This window comes from Ursus americanus, chromosome 10, assembly GCF_024610735.1.
Source record: "Ursus americanus isolate L20-20 chromosome 10, mUrsAme1.1.p, whole genome shotgun sequence".
In the NCBI taxonomy this organism is placed as follows: domain Eukaryota; kingdom Metazoa; phylum Chordata; class Mammalia; order Carnivora; family Ursidae; genus Ursus; species Ursus americanus.
The window spans coordinates 8,705,586-8,731,025 of record NC_142136.1 but is presented as its reverse complement, the minus strand read 5'-3'; the positions used below and the strand labels follow the sequence as shown (position 1 = coordinate 8,731,025).

General features: G+C 39.2%; 1 protein-coding gene across 1 annotated transcript in view; it reads left to right on the top strand.

Annotated features, from left to right (window-relative positions):
* Positions 1-25,440, top strand: part of ERCC5 (ERCC excision repair 5, endonuclease) — a 153,411-nt gene that overhangs the window by 88,829 nt on the left and 39,142 nt on the right. The window contains exons 17-18 of the mRNA XM_045812782.2: positions 18,114-18,267; positions 18,634-18,816. The gene's annotated coding sequence lies outside the window, so the exon portion shown is untranslated. The remainder of the gene's footprint in view (positions 1-18,113; positions 18,268-18,633; positions 18,817-25,440) is intronic.

The following is a 25,440-nucleotide window of genomic DNA, read 5'->3' as shown; positions in this document are numbered from 1 at the left end:
GGGAGTCAGAGAAAACTTTGAAAGTGGTAACATCTGAGATGAGGTTTGTGGGGTAAGGGATTCACCAAGTGAGGAAACACAGGGAGGGGATGACATAGGCTTTCCTGGTGGAGCTCCAAGGACCCGCAAAGGCATGAAGGCCTGAGAATCTAGGATGCATGTGGGGAAGTGGCAGTGGCAACCTGGCATGACTGCAGTGTAAAAGGTATCGGGTGAGGGGAGGGAAGGAAAGTAGAAATGAGGGTTGTGGCCGGTGTGAAGAACCTTCTATGAATGTTAGTAGGCTGCATTCTGTCTAAAGGAATGAAAGACTTAGTATTTAGAAGAATTTCATATGTATAGAAAATTAGGAAGACAATATAGAGATTTTCCAATACTCCCCAGTTTCTTCAGTTATTAACCTCTTCAATTGGTATGATACGTATGTTACAATTAATGAACCAACAAGGATACATTATATTTGCTAAATGCCATAGTTTATTCAGATTTCCTTAGTTTTAACCCAATGTCCTTTTTTCTGTGCCAGAATCTCATCTAAGATGCCACATATTATTTGTCGTGTCTCCTCAGGCTCCTCTTGAGGTTGTGATGGTTTCTCAGATTTTCCTTGTTTTTGATGACCTTGAGAGTTTTGAGGAGTACTGGTCCAGGACTCATCTCAGGATTTGTGTGATGTTTTTCTCATGGCCTCCCTGGAATCTGGACTGATGTTTTTGACTTAATTACACTTATCTGAATTCAGCAGAAGGGACCTTCTGGAACTTATAAAGCTAGATCAAAAGAAGCCTAAGCTTTTCCCCAGACCTCTTGGAATGCATGTTTTTGGGGAACCCTGCTGTCACTTGAGAAGTCCAACTACTCTGAGACTGCCATGCTGTGAGGTAACCTAGGATAACCATATGGAAGTTCTGCCCAGCCCCCATTTTCCCAGCCATCTTAGCCCAGGAACCTGAAATGTGAGTGAGGAGCTTGTCTCATGATTCTAGTCCCAACCAGCATCTCACTGCAATTCCATGAGAGCTCCTGAGCAAGAACCACCCACCTGGGCTCTGTCAACCCTCAGAAACACAAGAGATAAGGGTATATTGTTGTTTGAATGTATGGGGTCATTTGTAGCAAGATGTAATTGGCACATCAGCAAACAAGGGTCTTTTCTCTGTACTGCCTAGAGTCCAGTAGTGCCTACTGTTCTGACAAGATCCTAGACTGAGGCAAAGAACATGAGAGACCATTACCCTAATGTATGGGGGTCTGTTTGGATCTGCGTGCTTGTGGACAAGGAGAAGATGCAGATCTGAGAACCATGTTAAGAACTTAGAACAGTGCAGAGCAGAAGAGAATTGTATTCGAGCTTGTTTAGGGGAAAGATGGCGACTTCATCAGATTGCCTTGACCTGACAGTTCTACTTTCTCACTCTGAGATTTCTAGACTTTGAGCAAATTACTTTAACTCTCTGAGCCTCAGCTTCCTTATCTTTAAAGTTTGGATGATCTGATGATACTAATATGAGACGCAATGAGGCATGAGTAGCAGGTACTCAATAAATGTGTTCTTTTGGTTTTTTAAGCAAGCCTCTTTTATGACACCTGTTGCTTTAGATTCAAATTGTTTATTTTCTAGTTTACCTCCCAAACAGACTTGGAGATTCCTTTGGGGAAATGAGGTTATATTATATATGTTGTATCTTGGTGACTAGCATAGTAAGCAGACTGGAGATTCAAATGGTTGTTGAATGAAAGAAGAAATTGGTATCAACAAACAAAGCCTCATTGTGGTAGAGGCGTGAAAGAGGATAGCTGGCCTATTTGGATAGGAGGTCAGAAGTAACATTGGTTAGCAGGAGAAACCAAGGCAGAAAGAATTATAAGAAAAACAGGGAGTAGATCAGCAGTGACAAATGCAAACTAGGCCAGGAAAAAAGTTTCAGTGGAGTGTTAGTAAGCTCCAGTGAAGGTGTACAAGGAAGAAATGGGTGCTGGAGAGCAGAGGCAGCATAGGAGTTGGCAGGGCTGATGGAAATACACATACCCACACAAGAGAGCATATATCCTATCCTCTGAGAAGTATAGTTAGAGGAAGGTAGACATGATAGTTTGCACAATTCTCAAAAAATTCTTGTCTGCTCAGTCAGTCACTAAACATTATGACCCACCTACTCCAGGAACTGTGTTAGGCATGGGGAACATTGTGGTGATCCAAAAGGGTAAAATGTTTCTCTCTCATCAAACTTACGGTCAAAAGAGAAGACAGACATTGAAAGAATCAGGAACCAAATAAGTATGTAATTATTAACTGAAGTAAGTCCTGAAGAGAAAGTATAGAGGCTGCTTGTTTTTCACCGATGTTCATTCCGCCTGTCTTTAATAATAGAATGCTTGAGTTTTGGTTGGGAACACCACCAAACACTGACCATCTCTTATAGCTTGTCCACGTGACTAAGGTTCTGGCCAATGGGATAGGAAGAGGATTAATTTTTTTAACCACTTTTGGGGTATGTACCAAAAGGGAATCATATATATTCCCTGGCCCTATCCTCCTTCCTGTTGGCTGGAAATAACCAGGGGTCATCCTAAACGAAATTCTCTTCTTCCTCTGGTCTCCGTCTCAAAGCCTGGAGTCATTTTGAAGAGGAAGACCAAATGTTCATTTTCTTTTGAGTGTGGTATGTCAGAAAGAAACATAAAGCCAGCATTCAAATCCCATCATTGTCAATTATCAGCTGTGTGATTTTGGTAATGTTACAATTTTCAGAAAAAAAAATAAGGTTTAGAGGTTAAGAAACATAAACCCAACATTTTGAACTTAGAATCCATGGAGGTAGCATGCTATAGTAGAAGGACAGTAGGCTGTGGAGACAAATGCTCAGTTATATTACTTTCTTATTAGGTGACCTTGACAAAGGCGCTTAAATTCTTAGAAACTTGGAGTTCTCATGCAAAAAAAAAAAAAAAAAAAAGTCTTGTCATATGGATTTAAAATGATAATTTTTATAAGACACCTAGCAAGGTGTCTAGCATAAGTGATGAAAAATGTGTGTTCTCTTCATATTGCTCCAAGTTGTTTTCCAGTTGAAACTTACCCTGGGTGTTCAATATATAGTGGATATCAGATAACTTAGACATCTATTTTCATACAAAAACAAGAGGGGTGGCTGAGGGACAAATCCAGGCTGCTTTGTCTGGACCACTGTAGTGGTAATGACCCTTGTCCTTCCTCAGTCTGAATGTGCAGACTAGGAGATGAGTTTTCAAAGAACATTGAACTTGGACCCTGTGACTCATTGGTTAACATGTTCTGGGGTGCACTTTTTTTTTTTTTAAGATTTATTTATTTATTTATTTGAGAGAGAGAGAGAGAGAGAGAGAGAGCAAGTGGGGGAGGGGCAGAGGAAGAGAGAGAATCCTTAAGCAGACTTCCCACTGAGCAGAGTCTGATGTAGGGCTAGACCCCAGCACCCTGAGATCATGACTTGAGCCGAAACCAAGAGTCTGATGCTCAGCCTACTGAGCCACCCAGGTGCTCCTTTGTGCACTAAAAGTGGCCTTCCAGAAAAGTTATTATCAAGCTCTTACAGTGACATCTGACTGCAACTTCATCAGATATCATCAGTTTTTAGGCTTTTCATTTAGAGAAACTCCACCCAGCCTCCTGGAACCTGGGGACATTTGCTCAATGTACTGTGGGGAAGTGGTCTGAGCCTAAAGCAATAATACCACTTTCAAAATAAAATGACTAAATAATTAACAAGGGTACATACTCCATGGTGACTTTTGGCGAAGGTATTAGGATTAGTACTTTGCAAAATGCCTAAGGTGTATCATGGATATTTGATGAAAGTGGTTGGTCATCACTGTGATTTAAAAATCATCCAGTGACCTGGAAATTCTGAAGGACAGTTTTAAAAAAGAGTTTTTTCCCCTTTGTCATCTCAGAGTGTGTTGGGTTGTGCAGAATGGATTCCTTCGGTAGAATTACCCATAGGCAATGTCCTTCATCTTAGTGTGACAGGGAAAGTGGGGGTAGACCCTGAGGTAGCTGGACATTTATCTGGAGCTGGGGGAGAGATCCTGCCCCCTTGGCACTTTGAAAAGATGAGGAGATGGTGTGCAGTTTAGATTGAAACTTTTAGAAGTTCAACACAGGAAGTTGGTATGGTGGGAATTTGCCTACATCGCGGTGTAATTTGATCCTAGGGAAACAGGGATTTGTGTTTTACAGAGTTTTGTCTCTATCAGATTATTATAATGAGTTCCTTCAACTTCTCCTGAGGCATTATTCTTACACCTATTGATGGTGGGGCTTGAGTTTTCAATATGCCACGTCCCACTGTATGTCTCATTTCCAATGCTAGGTTTTAAAAATTCTCAAGCAGGAAGCTTGACATTCTATGCCCATAGTTACTTGAGGAGGGAGACACAAGGAGCAGAAGCTGTTTACTTTTTTTTTTTTTTTTAAAGAGAAGCTTAACAAATGAGAGAATGGAAACAAAACTAAATAGTCCTAAAGAGAAATTCTATTCTTCTATCCTTTGGACTTATTATTGTTTTGTACAAGTAGATCATCTATAGGTTAAAATAATTACGAAACTTGGAATTTATCCAGTTGTGTAGTGGGTAATTACAAAATTGCTTTGTTTAATTATGTGGTATTTTATAGGAAGGCATTTTTAACCTTTGTCACTAGTGCCAAATAGAAGGAGACACAGCTCTTCATAATAAGTATCATAATTCTAATTGCATCTAAGGTTTATTTAGAAGCAATTTATTTTTAAAGACATGCTCTAATTTGTGTAATTTTTTTTTTTTAGTAGGTAAAAATTGCTGAAGTAAATTGGTTTATGGCAACAAAAGTAACACAGGAATAACTGCTTGTTAATAGTCTGCTCCACTATTCAAATTTCCTAAGCCCAGCTCTGGCTAACACAGACAGCACCAATTCATTTCTGAAACATGAGGCACAGCCTTATATAATCAAGTGGCTCATTAGAGAAGATCAGAGGATTTCAAAGTACACTTTAAAAATCAGAACTAATGTCCTGTATTTTAAAAGGAGATCAAAGTGGACATCTTGTCCAGAAGATCTTTGCATATATAATCCTTCGGTGTTATTATCAGAAGTGACTTTCCTTGACATTTGCTGTAAGTCTTTGTATGTACTGATGATAGATAACAGTTAAACCATCACATTTATTCATTCAACATGATTATTGGGTGACTTATATGCAAGGTAATGTCAACCCAACCTTGTATATAGAACTGATGTCCAAGGGCAGGAGAGGGTAGATGGCTTAGCTCAGGCAGAGAGCAAGTTCCCTCTTCCTCTGCCTTTTTGTTCTATTCAGGCCCTTAAGGAATCGGATGGTTCCCACTTGCATTGATGAGGATAATCTTTACTTTGTCTACTGATTCAAATGCTAATCTCTTCCAGAAACACCCTCACAGACACACCCAGAAATAATATGTTCCTAGCTCTCTGGGCATTGCTTAGCTCAGTGAAGTGGACATATAAAATAAACCATCACAGAACATAGAGGCCTGAATTTATACTCCTACTTATTAACTGTATGAATTTGGATGTCACTTGCCTTTTGGAATCTTAGCTTTCTTATTTCTAAAAGGATATCAAATTAATTTCTGGCTGCATTGTCAGAATAAAATAGTTTATACTGTAACAACAAATAAACTCAGAAATCTCAGTGACTTAAAACAAGAAAAATCAAATGTTTCCTAATATCTAAGTCCAATTTAGTTTTAGGGGGTGGCAGTGAGGCAGGGTTGGGTGTAGAAAGTCTGCTGCAGGATGACTGTTAGGGATTCCATCTTGGGATGCCATTGTCCTTAATATTTGGTCCCCACATTCACTGCAGAAGGGAAGGGAGTGGAAGAGAGTGTGGGAGATCTTTTCGGGGGCCAAGCCTAGAAATCTGTTCAGATTCCATTGGCCAGAACCAGTCACGTGTCTCCACCTAGGTCTTGGGGGCTTATAAATCAAGTCTTTGGTGTGCCCAGGAGGAAAATGAAACGTTCTGGCAGGGCACACAACAGTGCTCTGCGAATCTCTGGTGTTATTATAAAGATAATATATGTGAAAAGGCTAGGGTAATATATATGAAATAATATGTATGGAAGGGCTGGGGTAATGTAATCACTTCTCAACATATTAGTTTTTTAGGACTGGAAAGATATATTGGGACCATGATAGTGAAATCCTTAAATTATTGTCATTTGAGGAATTTATAATTTACTCCATAGGTTAGGGGGTGCAACTAAGAGGTTTTGAAGAAGGAAGTTACTTAAACAAATTTGTGCATTAGGAGTATTGAACAACTGCCTGTTGGCTGGAGATTCTGGAGAAAACTGTAGACAGTAGTCTTCTTTGGTTATTGAGGAGCTATAGGGCCTGCATAAAGGTGGGGCAGAAGTAATGTAAGGAGAGTAAGAAGCATTACAGTGGAATACAGTATTTTATTAGTTTCTATTTGTGGTATCTTCTGCAGGACCTGGGCCATAATATGTGTTAAATAAATGTTGCTGAATGAATCAATAGTGACTCAGTGAATGGATGAGTAAATATATTCCATTCTGTAGTCCAGTTAATTAAAAAAAATTCCAATATACTTAACATGTGGTGTTATATATTAATTTCAGGTGTACAATATAGTGATCCAACAATTCTATACATTTCTCAGTGCTCATCATGATAAATGTATTCTTAATCCCCTTCATCTATTTCACCCATCCCCCTACCCACCTTCTCTCTGGTATCCATCAGTTTGTTCTCTAGAGTTAAAAGTCTGTTTTTTGGTTTGTCTCTTTTTTTTTCCTTGTTCATTTGTTTCTTAAAGTTCACATATGAGTGAAATCTTTTAGTATTTGTCTATTTGTCTTTCTCTGACTGACTTATTTCATTTAACATTATACCCTATAAATCCATGCATGTTGTTGCAAATGGCAAAATTTCATTCCTTTTTATGGCTGAGTAATATTCCATTGTGTCCATCCATCCATCCATCCATCCATCCATCCATCCATCCATCCATCATCACATCATATCTTCTTTATCCATCTATCTATCAGCAGACACTTGGCCTGCTTCCAAATCTTGGGTATTGTAAATAATGCTGCAATAAACATAGGGGTACATATTTTTTGAATTCGTGTTTTAATTTTCCTTGGGTAAATAAATACCCATTAGTGGAATTACTGGATCATATGGTAATTCTATTTTTAACTTTTTGAGAAACCTCCATACTGTTTTCCACAGTGGCTGCACCAGTTTGCCTTCTCACCAGTGGTGCACATGGTTTCCTTTTTTTCCACATCCTTGCCAACACCTTTTGTTTCTTGTGTTTTTGATTTTAGCCATTCTGACAGGTATGAGATGATATTTCATCGTGGGTTTGATTTGCATCTTCCTGATGATTAGTGAGGCAGAGCATGTTTTCATGCGTCTGTTGGTCATCTGTATGTCTTCTCTGGAGAAATGTTTGTTCATGTCTTCTGCTCATTTTTAATTAGATTATTTATTTTTTTGGTGTTGAATTGTAAAAGTTCTTCATATATTTTGGATACTTACGCTTTATCAGATATGTCATTTGCAAATATCTTCTCCCATTCAGTAGGTTATCTTTTAGTTTTATTGATTGTTTCCATTGCTATGCAGAAGATTTTTATCTTGATGAAGTCCCACTAGTTTATTTTTGCTTTTGTTTCCCTTGCCTCAGGAAACATATCTAGAAAAATGTTGCTATGGCTGATGTCAGAGAAATTACTGCCTGCCCTCTCTTCTAGGATGTTTATGGTTTCTGATCTTACATTTAGGTCCTTAATTTGAGTTTATTCTTGCATATGGTGGAAGAAAGTGACCTAGTTTCATTTTCTGACATGTTGCTGTCCAGTTTTCTCAACACCATTTGTTGAAGAGACTGCGTCTTTCCCATTGCATATTCTTTCCTCCTTTGTTGAAGATTAATTGCCCTTATAATCATGGGTTTGTTTCTGGGCTCTCTGTTCTGTTCCATTGATCTGTATGTCTATTTTTGTGACATTACCACACTGTTTTGTTTACTACAGCTCTGTAGTATATCTTGAAATCTGAGATTTTATTTATTTATTTGAGAGAGAGAGAGAGAGACAGAGATAGTGATAGATTTAGCAAGTGCGAGCACAAGAAGGGAGGAGGGGGAGAAGCAGGCTCCCTCCTGAGTATGGAGCAATATGTGGGGCTCGATCCCAGGACCCAGGGATCATGACCAGAGCCAAAGGCAGATGCTTAACTGACTGAGCCACCCAGGTGCCCCTTTATCTTGTTTTAGTGTTAGGGTAATGCTGACCTCATAGAATGAATCTGGAAACTTTTCTTCCTCTTGTATTTTTGGGAATAGTTTTAAAAGAATAGGTATTAATTCTTCTTTAAATGTTTGATAGAATTCATCTGTGAAGCTGTCTGATCCTGGCCTTTTTTTTCTTGAGAGTTTTTTGATTACTGATTCAATTTCATTTGCTAGTCTGTTCAAATTTTCTATTTCTTCCTGATTCAGTTTTGGGAGATTATATATTTCTAGGAATTTATCCATTTCTTCTAGGTGTCCACTTTCTTGGCATATCATTTTTTATAATATTCTCTTACAATCCTTTATATTTTTGTGGTGTTGGTTGTTATTTCTCCTCTTTTATTTCTGATTTAGTTTATTTGAGTCCTCTCTCCTTTTTTTTTTTTATGAGTATAGCTAAATATTTATTGACTTTGTTGATCTGTTGAAAGAACCAGGTCCTGGTTTCATTGATGTGTTCTATTATTTTTTTAGTTTCTATTTTGTTTATTTCTGCTCTAATTTAAAAATTTTTCTTGTTTCTGTTTTTTTTTTCTTCTTCTTTTCCTAGCTCCTTTAGGTGTAGGGTTACATTGTTTATTTGAGATTTTTCTTGCTTCTTGAGGTGGGCCTGTATTTCTATAAAAACTTCTTCTTAAAACAGCTTTTGCAGCATCCCAAAGATTTTGGACTGTTTTATTTTCATTTTCATTTGTCTCCATGTATTTTTTGATTTCCTCTTTGATTTCTTGGTTGACCTATTCACTGTTTAATAGCATGTTTTTTAACCTTCATGTATTTGTGTTCTTTCTAGGTTATTTTTTCTTGTGATTGATTTCTAGTTTTTGAGTGTTGTGTTAACAAAAAATGCAGGTTCTGACTTCACTCTTTTTGAATTTGTCAAGATTTGTTTTATGATCTAATATGTGATTTATTCTGGAGAATGTTCCATGTATTCTTGAAAAGAATGTGTATTCTGCTGTTTTAGGATGGAATGTTCTGAATTTTTCTGTTAGATCTATTTGGTCCAATTTGCCATTCAAAGCCACAGTTTCCTTCTTGATTTTCTGTTTGGATGATCTATCCATTGATATAAGTGGGGTGTTAAAGTCCCCTGCTGTTACCATATTGCTATCAATTACTTCCTTTATGTTTGTTATTAGCTGCTTTATATATCTGGGTGCTCCCATGATGATGCATACATATTTATAATTGTTTTATCTTCTTATTGGATCGTTTTGATTATATAGTGTCCTTCTTTGTCTCTTGTCATAGTCTTTGTTTTAAAGTCTGTTTTGTCCAATATAAGTATTACTATGCTGGCTTTCTTTTCACTTCTGTTTGTATGATAAATTCTCTTCCATCCCTACACTTTCAATCTGCAGTGTCTTTAGGTGTGAAATGAGTCCCTTGTAGGCAGGGTATAGATGGGTCTTGCTTTTTTATTCATTGTGTCACCCTAAGTCTTTTGGTTGGAGCATTTAGTTCATTTACATTGAAAGTAATTTTTTTTTGAAAGTAATTATTGACAGGGATATACTTATTGCCATTTTGTTTCTTGTTTTAGGTTCTTTGTTTTTGTTTTTGTTTTTAGTTCTTTTCTGTTCCTTTCTTCTCTTGCTATCTTCTCTCATGGTTTGCTGGCCTTTTTTAGTGATATACTGGGGATTCCTTTCTCTATAATTTTTGCATATCTGTCATTGGATTTTGATTTGTAGTTACCATCAAGCTTGAATATAACATCTTATGCATATTGGGGTCTATATTAAGTTGATGGTTGCTTAAGTTTGAACCCATTCTTTACTCCTCTCTTCCTAAAACATATGTTTTAGGTATGTGGTGTCATGCTTTATATCCTTTTATTTTGTGAATCCCTTGACTGATTTTTATAGATATGCTTATTTTTACTGCTTTTGTGCTTCCTACTTTTCTTACTCTTACTTATGGACTCTCCTTTCCAGTCAGAGTCCCCTTTAACGTTTCTTGTAAGGCTGGTTCAGTGGTCGTGAATTCCTTTAATTTTGTTTGTCTGGGAAATTCTTTATCTCTCCTTCTATTTTCAATGATAGCCTTGTTGGATGGAGTGTTCCTGGTTGCAGGGTCTCCTCCCCTCCCCCAGCACTTTGAATATATCATGCCTTCTGACCTACAAAGTTTCTGCCGAAGAATCAGCTGATAGACTTATGGGGTTTCCCTTGTATGTAACTGTTTTCTTTTATTTTGGAGATTTTAAAATTCTTTCCTTATCACTAATTTTTGTCATTTTAATTACTATGTGTGGTCCTGCTTAGGTTGACTTTGTTGGGGGCTTTCTGTACTTCCTGGATCTGGATTTCTGTTTCCTTCTTAAGATTTAGGACATTTTCAGCTATTCTTTCTTCAAATAAATTTTTTGCCCCCCTTCACCCCAAACCTTCTTCTTCTTGGATCCCTATAATGTGAATGTTATTATGCTTGATGTTGTCACTGAGTTCCCTAAGTGAATTTTTATTTTTTCTTCTTATTTTTTTCCTCTCTTGTTCAGCTTGATTGCTTTCCATTACTCTGTTCTCCAGGTCACTGATCTGTTCTTCTGCTTCTTCTAGTCTATTATTTATTCCATCTAGTGTATTTTTAATTTCATTTATTGAATTCTTCATCTCTGATTGGTTCTTTTTTATGTTTTCTATCTGTTTGTTAGGGGTCTCACTGAGGTCCTCCATTCTTTTCTCAAGTCTAGTGATTATATTTATGACCATTACTTTAAATTTTCTATCAGGAATATTATTTATTTCTGTGTTGCTGTGATTTTGTCCTGTTCCTTTATCTGAGACATACTCTTCTGTCTCCTCATTTTGTCTAAATCTCTGTGTCTGTTTCTCTATGTTAGGAAAATCAGCTATGTCTCCTGTTCTTGAAAGTAATGGCCTTACAAAGAAGAGGTCCTCTTATGCCCTGCAGTGTGATGTTCTCTGTTACCTAGAATCTGGTGCTTCAGGATGGTCTCCTGTGTGTGTTGCATGTGCCCTACTGTTGTGGCTGAGCTGCTTTCCTCTTCAGCCCAGTCCTCTGCAATGGTTTTCTTTGCCTGTGTTGTTAGTGGGCCAGTCTGGGGCCACGTTGGGTTTGAGTTGAGTCAGGCCGGGTGTTTGCCAGAGATGCAGTAGCGCTGAACTTCAAGGTGGTTTTCCTGTGTCGTCCCCTGAGAAGCTTTCATTGGGAGGCAGGGCCTGCAGTAAGACCAGATGTCTGTCTCACAGCTCACTGGTGGGACCTCAGTCAGACCTGCGTGTGTGGTTATGTTTCCCTCCTCCTGGGGTAGGAGTCACTTTGGAGTGGTGTTGGCCCCTCTTGGGGCTGCTTACACTCTGCCAGGCTTGTGGCACTGTTTTGGATAGGTTTTAGCCAAGAACATATTGGAGGGAGTAGCTCTGTAGGAGAACTGGGGCCTGGGGCCCGTGGTGCTAGCAAGGTCTGGGCTTGTGGGAAAGAAACTGCTAGGGGCTGAGGCAGGCCAGGTTGGAGGGGGGTGGATCTGCAGAAGCTATGTGGGGGGTGGGGGTGGGACATGTGGTGTTAGCAAAGTTTGTGTGGGTCTGCTGTGGGAGGGGACTTGGAGCAGAGGCCTGGCTAGAGGGGGCATGTCTGTAGGAAAATGTGGCATGGGGTGGGCTATTAGTAAATTAGGTGGCAAGTATAAGTGCTGACTAGTTCTGGCTGGTGTCTGTGTGTCAATGCTGGGGTGTAGGGAAAGGAAATGGCCCCTACCAGCTCTTTTGTGCCTGGAGAAGTCTCCCAATATCTCTGCCCCTCCCGCACATGCTCTGAGATTAGTAAACAAATCTTCCTGTATACCCCAAGCATTTTTCAAACTGCTGCTTCTATGCTGTTTCTCTGCAGGTCTCTTTGCTGTACTGTCTCTTTAAGGGTGGGGACTCTGTTTCTTCTCGCCCTCCTGGCTCTTCTAGGAGCCTGCTGATTTTTTAAAGTTCCAGGTGTTAAGCCCTGCTGATTGTAAGAACTCATGAAATTCCAGCCCCTCTGGTTTTCAAAGCCAAATGTTATGGGGTTTGTTTTCCCTGTGCCTGGGGTGCCTGGGTGTCTGTTTCTTTCCCTTCTCCACCCTGGCATTTCTCCCTTCTGCAGACAGTCCAGTGAGGCCCTTTAGCTCCCAATTGTGCCTCCATCCTTCCCACCCTTTTCAATGTAGACTGTTCTTCTTTTTTTTTTTTTTTGCCTTTTTAAAAAAATTAAAATTCAATTAGCCAACATATAGTACATCATTAGTTTCAGATGTACTGTTCAGTAATTCATCAGTTGCGTGTAACATCCAATACTTATCACATCATGTGCCCTCCTTAATGCCCATCACACCATTACCCCATCTGCCTATTCACCTCCCCTTCCAAACTCCTCAGTTTGTTTCCCAGAGTCAAGAGTCTCTCATGGTTTGTCTCCCTCTCTGATTTCTTCCCACTCAATTTTCCCTCCCTTCCCCTATGATCCTCTGTGCTATTTCTTATATTCCACACATGAGTGAAACCATATGATAATTGTCTTTCTCTGATTGGCTTATTTCACTTAGCATAATAACCTCCAGTTCCATCCATGTGGATGTATATGGTACGTATTCATCAATAATCCAGTCAAGAAATGGGCAGATGAAGTGAACATACCTTTCTCCAAAGAAGACATACAAATGGCCAACAGACACATGAAAAATGCTCCACATCAATGTGGCCCGTTCTCTACATTTAACTGTGGAGAGTTTGTTCTGACAGTCCTTGGGTTTTTCTCTGGATTATCTACACTGATGTGGGTGCCATCTACTTGTATCTGTGGGACAAGGGGAGCTTAGGGTACTCCTACTCTGCCGTCTTCCCCAGAATCTAGAACAGTTAATTTTGTATATGACTGTCTTCAAATATAGATCATCTGTTCATTGAGGTTGGGAATTATTGATTTTCATCTTTCTGTAGGACAGATGTGAGCCTAATAAGCACAGATAATTTAGGGATATGTGTGGCAGTGAGTCCTTATACATGCACACTGGTGAAGAGGGTGTTGCCACTGAGGATTATCTTGGCTACACCAAAACTAACTCATACAAATGAAGAACCTAAGCCCATGAACCAGAGAGACATGGAAGTCATTTGGAGATAGGGACAGAAAAGTCACCTATGTGGTTTAAAATCTTTTATTGATTTCAGCATAAATGTCTAACTTCTTGTCATGACAAAATATTACTTTGTTAAAATCCAGAGGATTAGGGGCACCTGTGTGGCTCAGTTGGTTGGGTGTTTGAGTCTTGATTTCAGCTCTGGTCATCACTGCAGGGCCTTGGGATCAAACCCTGTGCTGGGCTCCATGTTCAGTGCAGAGTCTGCTTGTCCCTCTCCCTCGGTGTCTCCCCCCACTCATGCTTGCTTTCTCTGTCTCTCAAAATAAAGAAATCAAATCTTAAAAAACCCACAACCCCGCCCAGCTTCATAAAATCCAGAGGATTACATGAAATAAATGCTACTTACCATAAGAAGCTCAAAAATTGCAATAAATGAACATTGTAAAACACTATTAACAATTTCACTAAAAATCTACAGTGACATATTTACATTTCAACTTAAATGTATAACTTATATAAGCAGAATATTATCTATGTTCACTATGTTGTTTTGTTTAACTAATTTTTCATATAATCCTCAGGATTTTAGTAATTTATTATGTCTGATGAACCATTTAAACATTTCTTTCGCATATCTCTGTTTTTTTAATGAACTTTTTAATCCATTTGGATGAAATGGATTGGTGGTAGAGAATTTCGTAGAAATCAGTACAAGTACTTAAAATTGTATAATATTAGTTATATCAACTAAAAGGTGAAAAGTTCATTTATTTATTTAATCAATAGATCAACTGTCTTCTGTATGATAGCTCCATGCTAGGGGTGATTCAAAGGTGAATTTATAGACAGCAGAGAGCCAACATGTTGAATCTTTGCCATTCAATAGAGGATGAAAACTCTTCCAAATATATTTGCCCAAGAGAGCTTTTCAATGTGAAAAATAGCAATTTTCCCTACAACTTTGATGAAATGTTACTTACATTTATATTGTAGTGTGTACTTGTAGCAATGGTTAAACCATTGTTTCAGTTATAAAGTGGTCAAAAATCAAAAGGGTTATCAACTTTGTCTTAGTTGATTTCCTAATCCTTTTGGTTTTAGGTTGAAAGAATTTGCATAGGTGTTTCTGAAATGTATATATACGATACATATACATTTATATATAATACACATAGTATGATATATATTGTATATCTTTCCACATTGAAATAATGCAAGTATGCTATGCTCCATTTTCAGTGACCTGGAGCATAATAAAACTCCAAGTGCATTCTTTTGGCAAAGTGAATAATGTCTGAATTATATAGGGTAGATCTCAAATATATTTATTGTTATCTATTTATCTATCTCTCTCTATGTCACATATATATATGGTGTGAATTGATCTTGGAATAGTTTAGTCAACTAGAGGTGAGGATGTATGACTGAAATACTTAAATATTCCTGTGTAATTAATAAAATGATTTAATTTTTAGGCCATGGGAGCAGAGATGCACATAAACCTTTATGGAATTCCACTTTTTTTTTAGATTATGAAGGTTTAGGACCACAGAATCCTAATCCCATAGACACATTTTAAAGCAAATCTAGACAAAGATTAATTTTATTCAATTATCATTTGATTTGTTTGCTTATAATGCCATAGTGATTTTTAAATGGATTATACAAACATTACTCATATCAGGAAGAGCAGAACAATGATTCTGGGAAATATTAATCAGAGTTCCTCAAACAAAGGATTTGTGATCAGATTAGCTTGGTCTACCCTGTATGCTAACTTTCCTCTTTGGAGATTCAAAAAATATTTTCCATATTGAAGTATTGAGAAGGGCTTCAGTGAAAAAAAAAAAAAAACAACAACCCCAAACCAAACCAAAACACCAAAACCTATTGAACTGTGATTGCAATTAAGAAACTAAACTGTGTAGGGGGCGCCTGGGTGGTTCAGGTGTTAAGCGTCTGCCTTAGGCTCAGGTCATGATCCCAGGGTCCTGGGATTGAGCCCCACATCGAGCCCCACATCAGGCTCCCTGCTCAGTGGGAAGTCTGCTTCTCTCTCTCCCACCCCCCCTGCTGGTGTTCCCTCTCTCGCTGTGTCTCTCTCTGTCAAATAAATAAAATCTTAAAAAAAAAAGAAAAAAAGAAAAAAAGAAAAAAAAAACTGTAGGGAAGTCTATTTTTATTGGCACAGCAATTAACATGACACAGAACAGTTTTTCTTCATCAGTTTGGTTGGGAAGTACTGTATTAACTAATTCAAAGACTGTGGTTAATATTATTAAAAGTTTTATCTTAAAATGGACCTTGAGGCTAAATTGAATATGCTGATTTAGTTTCATGACTGCATGGAAAACCTTTGATAGTGATCTGGTCAACCTGTTCTACTTGAATTTTCCTAAATGCACTGTGTGGTTGTACCCTTTCGCCCTTCCATATGGTCTTTACTTTGTGTTCTAGAATGCCCTGGAGGCTAACTTACACAAAACCTTCATGTTTTAGCTCAAGTGGGTGTTAGGACCCTGAAATAATTCCCCGACCCCATCTAAATGTCAAGAACTCTGAGGGCTCTTAGATTTTATCCTACTTTCAAGCTAACATGTTAGTCCACCACAGTTTCATGGATCTGATAGAAGGCACGACACTCTGGGTAAGAGACCAAGGACTTTATTACTCCCCACAGAGACCAAGGATTTTATTACTCCCCACTTCATGCTCATGTCAGCTATCTGCGCCCCCGCTTCCCCACCCGAGCACCATGGGGCAACACATGGTCCTGGATGCTGCGTATGTACCGGGTTTGCTTCAAGCTAAGGACACCTGACCTTAGGAAACCTCTTTTACAATAAATGGCATGCCAGAAAACCTGCCCAACTTTTGCCCAGGAGGGAGACACTATTTTTGTTACACTGCACAACAAACATTTCTTCCCTTTGCTCTAGAAGGAGACATTATTTCTATTTTTCAAGGCTGTTCACTGTACAAACATCTTTGAAAAGAGAGAAAAGGTTGTCAGTGCCTCTGTGCAGAAGATGTGCAGAAATGAGACTCATGCAGACCCAGCACTAGAATCTATACCACCACTTATATGCTGTTCCTTGAATTACTATAACCACTTGTACATTCTGTGATTCTAGTGCTTCTTGAACTGCTCTACACGTTACTTTTCTGAAGGGGCTGTGTCTTTACTTCTGTATTTACCACATCCAGCTGGGTGTCAGGTATAGAGTAGGCATTTGGCAAAGCTTTTGATATACAGGCTGGTGTCCTTTAAATATTATCTGAATAGGTCTCCAAGTTTATTGCCCCAGCTATCCTAGGAGAAGAGACAGAACTCTTGGAATAAGCAGGATTCACTAAAAGTGTCAAATGGCTTTAGTCACTCAGGGGGAAGTTGTCCTTTAGTATATGAGCACTAGTACTGCAGCAGCTCTGGTGGTGGTAGTAGGACTTAGCCATCAGTGGCTATTAAGACAGAGTGGGACCATAGCAACTGGAGTGCTGGCAGTTAAACAAGAAGCATGTCAGGACAGTGGTGGCAATCAGCCACAGTGCCAGGGACAGAGCCTCAGTACCAACAGCAGATATGCAAAACTTCAGGCCATGCAACACCTGCATAAAATCTCAAAAGATGTTTTGGAGTTTTCTGGATACAAAGATGGGAAGGGGAATTGCATGTGGGAAAGAGTAGAGATAGAAACATTGTATGCTGGGGAAACCCCAAGAATTAATTTTTTATAAATATATATATCATACAACATATATATATATACACACACATACATGTATGTATGTGTGTATATATATATAAATATATATAAGCACAATATATATTTATATAAAACGTATGTGTATGTTTATATATATATATAAACAGTTGGGAATAATTCAACAGGAGACTAGCCAGAACTGAAGTAGTGTAGGGCACCTGACAGTGCTTCTGAAGGGAGAAAGTATAGTTTTCAGTTCATGACTATTTGCTATGAGCCCAAAGAGAGATGAATGAAACTGAAAATAAGTGTGTTTAGAAACTGTCAAAGCAATTTGAGGGAGCATTTATGCCTATTAATCTAATAAATAGATCTAATAATAGAAATCTTGGGCTTGTACTTTGTTTTTTACATGAAAATTTTCCAGTAATTAATTTTTATTGTGTTTTACAAGGACATGTTCTATTATTGATCTTTGGTTGGGAAATATACTAATTCTTTGTCCCAAATAGTTTGGGAAGACAGCTGTAGATGAGGCTTTCAGTAGGGAGAAGTTATCTGGACCTTTTCCCCTTGCACTGGTTTCTCTGGTGGAGGGGTAGGGGAGGATGGATTCGAGGAGACCATGCTAGGGGCTGGGTTTCAGTTAGATGCTGATGGTGCCTGTGCCCCAGGGGATGGTAAGAGCCTGGACCAAGGGAGTGGCAAGCAGAGATGGTGAGAAAAGGATTGGCCCAAGGGGGCAGTAGGAATGGTTAACCCTTATTAAAGTCCTTGGCAGGCACCAGGCACAGACTAAGTGCTTTCTGTAGGTTTTCTCGTTTAATCCTCCAACACCTCCCAAGGCACACTGTGGTCGTCACTCCCATTTTACAGATGAGGAAATGAAGAGAAATTAAGGACCTTGTGTATGGCCACACGGTTAGTAAGTGCTGGCGATGAAACTTGAATCCACGTAGTCCAGTTAACTTGAGCCCTGTGTTATACCACCAGGCTAAAGCTTTGAGGTGAATCATCTGAGTGAAGCGGCTGGGCACACTGAGGAGGAGAGCTCAGGAATATGGTCTGACTCACCCGGCTGTGGGAGCTGACAAGCCCAACACAGGGGATGGAGGAAGATTTTCAGCTCTGACAAAAGGCCAGAAAGGTGAGGTGTTCATCCATAGTGTGCTGAATAAGATTGCAGAATTGGAATGAACTCAATCTGATTATCAAAAACCTTTTAAAAATTAAAAAAGTTATAGAGGACTGTGATATAAGCCCTTTGCTTTAGGTGGGCAGGCTGTGGGTAAAAGAAAAGGAAAATTTGAAAATGATCACAATGTTTCCACTTGCCAGGACCACTGTCAAGAAAGAAATTGTAAGAGGGGAGTAGGTTTTGCCTAGGGAAGGGATAGAGAGCATGAAAAAATTATTGAATGCCTACTGTGTGTGAAGGGTCAACAGTACATTATCTTGTTTAATCTCCATAAAAATCCTACGAAATATTTATTCTTATTTTTATTGCAAACAGGAGGAAATCATCCTTGCTGTCTTGTTCTTCTTGGAGCCCTGAGCAGCCATAGGAACAGGCCCAGCCTAGCTGGCTAGATCCTGACCAACAGGTGTCTGCTTGCCCTTGTGGTCTCTGCTGGTACCCACTAACTCCACGAAGCAGGAGCACCTATCTGGAGGACTGGAAGCTGACTGCAAACATGTAAGTCCAGCCCCGTCTCCCTGACGAATCCCAGCTGACCCCATCTGAAATTTCTGAACCACAGAATACTGACCAAAGTAGATGGTGGTTTTGAGCCACAATGTTTGGGGGTGGTTTGTCATGCACCAACAGGTCACTAATGCAGAAGTCGTCTCGTAAATGGGGTTAGGGAAGACTGTGCAGACCTCAGAGTGAATGAAATCACCAAAGGAGAGAATTATTAAGATTCAAGTGATTTATTTTATTAAGTTTCTTTCAAAGACTTTTTATTTACTTGAGAAGAACCCCAAACTCCCAGAAAAGTTGCAAGAACAGTACAAAGAACCTTTTCCTCTTTTTTTTTTCTTTTAAACCATCAAATCTTTAGACTCTATTCAAGTTTTCCAGTTTTCCCCATAATGCCTGTTAGAGAAAAGTTGTCCAGTACAGAATCACATGTTGCCTTTCGTTGTCTTGGGCTTGTCCCATACTTTCTTATCCTTAGATTCAGGTTACACAGTGCAGGGAAGTGGTGCTGTCTTCTCATTGCAACTTACAAGACTGTGAATAATTTGTATTTGTTCCATTACTGATAATATTCACAGTGATCAGTTGATTAATGTTGTGTCTGCCAACCTTCCACACTGTGAAGTTATTATTTTGCCTTTTGTAAACAATAAGTACTTTGGGCAGGTACTTTGAAATCATGGAAATAACCCATTCCTTAGCAAACTTTTTCTCATTTTTTTACTTTATATCAGTATAAACTCATGGGTTTCCTCTTTTATTCAGAGAGTTATAATCTGTTATTATCATTACTTATTTTGATGCTCAAATTGTCTCTGATTTGGCTGGTAATAGCCCAGGCAAGCTTCCTTGTATTCTTTTGATCTGGCCCCAGCATTCTTTGAGTGCTCCGTTGCTCACTAGTCTAATGAGATATCACAGGTTCACCTTGTAATTTCCTAGGCTCTGCCCTAGAATTAGTCATTTCTTCAAGGAGTCCTATTTTTTTTTAATGGAGAATGGTATTTATTTTATTTAAAGATTCATTTATTTTTATAAATATATATATATAAAAAATATATAAATAAATAAATATATATAAATATATAGAGAGAGGACATGAGTGGGGGGAGGGACAGAGGAACAGGGAGAGAGAGAATCTCAAGCAGACTCCCTCCTGAGCATGGAGACTGACTCAGGGCCTGATCTCACGACCCTGAGTTCATGACCTGAGCTAAAATCAAGAGTCAGAACCTTAACTGACTGAGCCACCCAAGTGCCCCTGGAGAATAGTATTTAGGAGTTAGGATCTGGGTGCTGAGTGGGCTCGTTGCTGCTGGAATCTTACTCCTTGTGAGTGTTCTCAATGGTTAGAACTAGGGAATGTATATGTACACACACACACATGCACACACACACATACGTACACACACACATATACACACATGCACACACACATGCACACACATACACACACATCCGTATGCATTTTCATCTGTATTGTAAAATCCATCTTTATATATGGAAAGCATGAGTTAACACGAATATTTCTACTTCCAATCCCACACTTAGTGTTCATTTTAGTTTTCTCCTTTTGTGTGTTTGTAATCCCCTTCTCAAACAGAGAGAAACCTGGCTCCCTTTACCCTTAATACATCAACGTGTTGCTTGATCCCTTAGTACGTAATGATCTCTATCACCACTGCAGTTTCCTTTCCCATGCCCCACTCCCACATCTGTGCTGACTAACCCCTCCTTGGTAAGCACTCTCCTAACCCTGCTGGGGCTCTGGCAGCTCACTTCAGGCTACTGAGGTCCTGTCTTATCCCCATCTTTGTAGTTTCTCACCTTGCTCTGCCCCAGCTAATGACTTCAGGAATGAACTGCTTGGGAAGTGAAGGGGAAGAGAAAGAACAATTAGGCTGATGAAAAGCTAGCAGGAATGGAGGAGTGGTCATGATAGGAATTGGAAAATCCTTTCTGTGATGGTGCTTACATGAAAGAGTGCAGTGCTGGCCTCCACTGCAGAGAAGCCCACAGATGAAGATCCAGAACAGACTTGCTAATAGCAGCAGCATTTTGAACAGCAATGTCCAAAACAAATGCAAATATTATATCCTAGTCTTTAAGAAGAGATACATTAGACTAACCATTTATCAAACAGAATTAGAATATTGCCCAAACTCAAATACAGGGCAAAAATCATGAGGTTTGTTGGCTGTATTCCAACCCCTGATGACTGCCTGTTGGGTCAGAAATCCAGTGTAGGGTCATCTTGTGTTCCCCCAGTGACCCCAGAGAGATCCCACCTTTGATCTGGACTCTCTCCTATTTCTTCTCCCACCCCTGTTAAACACAGATCAAAAAGAACACTAGCACATCATTGAAGGGTTGAAAGCCAAGCTATTTTGCCAGGTGGTTTTCAAAGGTAAACACTGTTCAGATTTCAGGAAACTGATTTTTTTTTTTTTCCTGTAAATGCTTCTTGAGGTAAATAGTTTCCAGAAATGGAGGTGGGGAAATGGCATTGATCAGGGAGGTGGGAATTGTTTTTCCCTTCAAGGTTTCTGGGGTGGTTATCATCTTCTTGGCTTTTGTCCCATATCTTGCCTGAATGGCCTGTTGCCTTATCGACTCTTGGCTGGTATAATTTGCATACATTTTCAGGTACCTCATTAAGCATTTCTGGGCTGCTGACATCCTTTGTCGATACATGACACTTTTATTATTGAGTACCCACAGAGAATTTAGTGATGTTTTAGAGGATTGGTTTAGTGTTGGAAATGCTGCCACAGTCTCCTTATCTGATCAAAGAGGAGTGTGTGCAAGGATAGAGAGTGCGCTGGGAATGAGAGATGATTTACTTGTTTCTTTATGCCCATTCTGGAATAAAGGGCCAATTTAAGCAGACAATATAGGTCTTTATTACCTGGAGCTTGGCATACTAAAAAAGAAACAGCATTGTGTGTTTGTGTGTGTGTGTGTGTGTGTGTGTGTGAGAGAGAGAGAGAGAGAGAGAGAGAGGGAGGGAGGGAGGGAGGGGGGAAAGAGAGATTGTCAGTCTGTGGTATACCAATGGAGTTAACTTCAGAGCACTTCACCGTGCTCATATATTCTTATTTTCACTCCCAAACATCTGTCCATTTTTGTTTTGTTCTCTTTATCTCACCTTAAATTAAGAAAAAGCAGGAGGATTTGAGATAATTAATTTTTGGTTAATGTCTACATCTTGAAACATATTCCACTATTCTCTGGCTGTCTAATGATTAGATTTCAGTAATTACAGTCAGGCATTTTGAGCCGCAGATAGAAGTTAGCTTAGTGTTTGGTCCCAGGCTGTCTGCATCACTTCGCGTCTTCTTCAATATATTCTAACTGCAGTCACTTTCCTCTAATGGTAACTCAAGAAAACCAATAATATCCTCAATAAAAGGGTTAATGATATTTCTTTCTCCTCTGGGGCCCTGAGATTTTGCTGAATCTTTTCCCAAGACTGAGGAAATCCTATTAATGGTAAAGTAAAAGTAGAGTATGCTGCGCCTATCGGTGCTCACCTTGTCTCTGGTCATGGGTGATGGCTTGTACTGTATTCCCTCCTGGACCCCATCTGATTGCCATTGGAAATCTATTCCCATCAAACCCTGGATATGAGCAAAGGACAGACGTCCCTGTCAAGGCTGCCCAATGAAGAATCGAATCCAACCTGCAATTTTTCCAGGCTGCCAAACATTTCTGAGGTTCATTTCACAGACTGATATTTTTTTCCTCTGTTGAATTAAAATTGGGAGTCGGGGCAGGCAAATTAAAGCCACTCAGAGAAAGTGCAGGATTTCGCGACAAGTATAACTTCATAGGTAAGATACCTCACTCCATTCCTGCCCAGAAAAAATAAACGGCAATAACTGGACAAGGGAGGAGTTATATCTTTCCAAAATGTTTTGGAAATAAATAAAACATATACTTTACTCCCATTTTTGCCCTGTTTTTCAGTGCCCTCCAACAGTGCTTCTCAAACTTTCATGTGCACATAAATTACCTGGGGATCTTATTAAACGGCAACTTCTTATCCGTGAAGTCTGGGATGAGACCCAGGATTCTGCATTTCTAACAAGATCCTAGATGATGCTGATATTATGGCTCACACTTGGAGTAGAAGAAGCTAGGGCAGGGGTTCTCAAAGCATGGTCTTGGACCAGCAGCATCAGTATCAGCTAGAAATGTATTAGAAATGGAAATTCTGGGACTCTAGCCCAGACCGACTACACTAGGTGTAAGGGACCACCAAACACGTCCACCCTCTAATCTGTGGATCCTGTGACTGTATCACATACAAGAGGAACTTTGCAGGTGTAGTTGAGGTTTATGAACTTTTAAGATAGGGAGATTATTCTGGATTATCCAGTGGGCCCAGTCTAATCACAATGAGTCCTTAAAAGTAGAGAGCTTTCTCTTTCTGGAGTCAGAGAGATTCAGTAGAAGGGAAGGTCAGAGAGGTTCAGAGTGTGAGAGGGACTGGCTTTGCTAGAGGGGGCTACAAGGAAAGCATGGGAAGGAATGCAGGCACCATTTAGAGGCAAGCTTTGTCCTTGACTGACAGTCAGCAATGACATGCAGATCTCAGTCCTATAACCACAAGGAACTGAATTTGGCCTATAACCCGAATGACCTATGAAGCAGATTCTTAACCAAGGCTCCAAGAAAGAATGCAGTCCTGCCAGCACCTCGATTTCAGCCCCCTGAGACCCTAAGCAGGGGACCCACTTGAACTGTGCTGACTCACAGATCTTTGACTAACAAACTTGTGTTTTAAAGTCACTAGGTTTACAGTAATTTGTTACAGGAGCAAAAGGAAACAAATGCATTGACCAAATCAGGAATTCTGAGCATAGGGCCCAACAATCTGCTTTAACAAGCTCTGCAGGTCATTCTGATGCATGCTCTAGAAAGAGCATGCTTTAGAGCATGTAGGGAACCCAACCTAAATGGTTGCACCATTGGCCAATCTTCCTAACATCCCTGATCTTGTTTCCTCATTTGTAAAATGGGGTTAACAAAACAAAATGTTGATGTGAGAACTTTGATCAGAATCTCTGGTAGAATACTTAACAGTTCTTATTATAGTAGGTCCTCAAATGTTACCTTCTTTCCTTCCTTCCATTTTCTTCTATGGACACACTAAACTCAAACAGTATTGATGATTCTGATGTCAGCTTTCTGAGGCTTAGGGCTTGGAACTTGACCTTGATTGTCATTGTGTAAATAGGAGCTGGAAAGGAAAACCAGAATCACAGGAAGGAGATGCAGGTCTAATTTATAAGCAATTGCCTTGCTCAGCTTAATTGCTACTCTTCAAAAAGAGAACAATGAACATGCTTCCCTTGTTTTTAGAAAAAATTCAGCACTATTCAAATCTCGATATAGAACATTTGGTTCTAAATGTGACCTTTTGATCATAGCAAGAGTGTAAGTCGGTTCTTTACATCATGCAGTCTTTGCTGTGGGACCACAACAGACAAAACACGTTTACATTTTGTACGTTCTTAAGAATGCGGTGTACTAATTCTAATTTGCTAGCCTACTGGAGTGCTCCAATGCTCATTAATTTTAAAAAATTTCAAGTGTATTTTATTTCATTTATGTCCACCTCTGAGCTGAAAATATTTGCTAATTCTTTGTCCTTTATCCAGTCTCTACGGTGAGCTGCTTCCTTGGACGATTACATATTCTTCTCCTCCATGATTGCTACAGCCTTTCCTTTCTGACCATCAATCACTGTGTGATGAAATTTGTTGATTGGGTTTATTTTGCAAATGATGCAGTTTGCAAAGTCCCAGGTTCATAGTCATTTTCCATTGCTGTCTAGATGAGACTAAAACTCTCAATCAATCAACACTTCTAGATTAATTTTTCCCTCTCTGTGAAATAAAAAAAAAGTGAATTAAGAGTTAAATTAGGCTTCCTGGCTTATGTATTTATTAATCAATCAGCCTTCCACATAATACTAAATTAATGTTTATGGTACAATATCTGCATACCGATTTCAGTGTCTGCCAGCTTGAAAATAGTGCTGTGCTGAAGCAAGATTCTATCTGCTGTGAACATTTTTGTAATAAGCTGCAGCCCTGGAAACATTGAAACCCATTTAAAAAGTGACCTGAATAATCTCTTAAAGAAAATTAAATGGGTGAAAGATCATGAATAAGAAGTAAATATATATTTAAATAGCATCAAGATGGCGTCTTTTCTTTACTCTGCATTTCTTGGTTTTACTAATATAAAACTGCAGCTGGGTAATTTGGGGAATAGTTGGAGGGATTCTATAACTTACAGATGCTCTTCCTTTAAATATACGGATAGCCTCAATCTCCATCCACATTTCTTATTATTACATGTATTAAATATTGTTAGTGCCCAGAGAATGATGTTAAATATCCTTTTATAGTTCACTTGTTGACTTTCTCTAACAATGGGGTATAGAGAGGAGGCTGATTACCTGAAGTGTGGTCCCCAGACGAGAAGTATTGACATCACCTGGGAACTTGTTAGCACTGCTGGGTCTCAGATTCCAGATCTTCTGAACCAGAATCTGCATTTTAACAAAACCCCTGGGCAATTTGCCTATACATCCAGTGTGAAAAC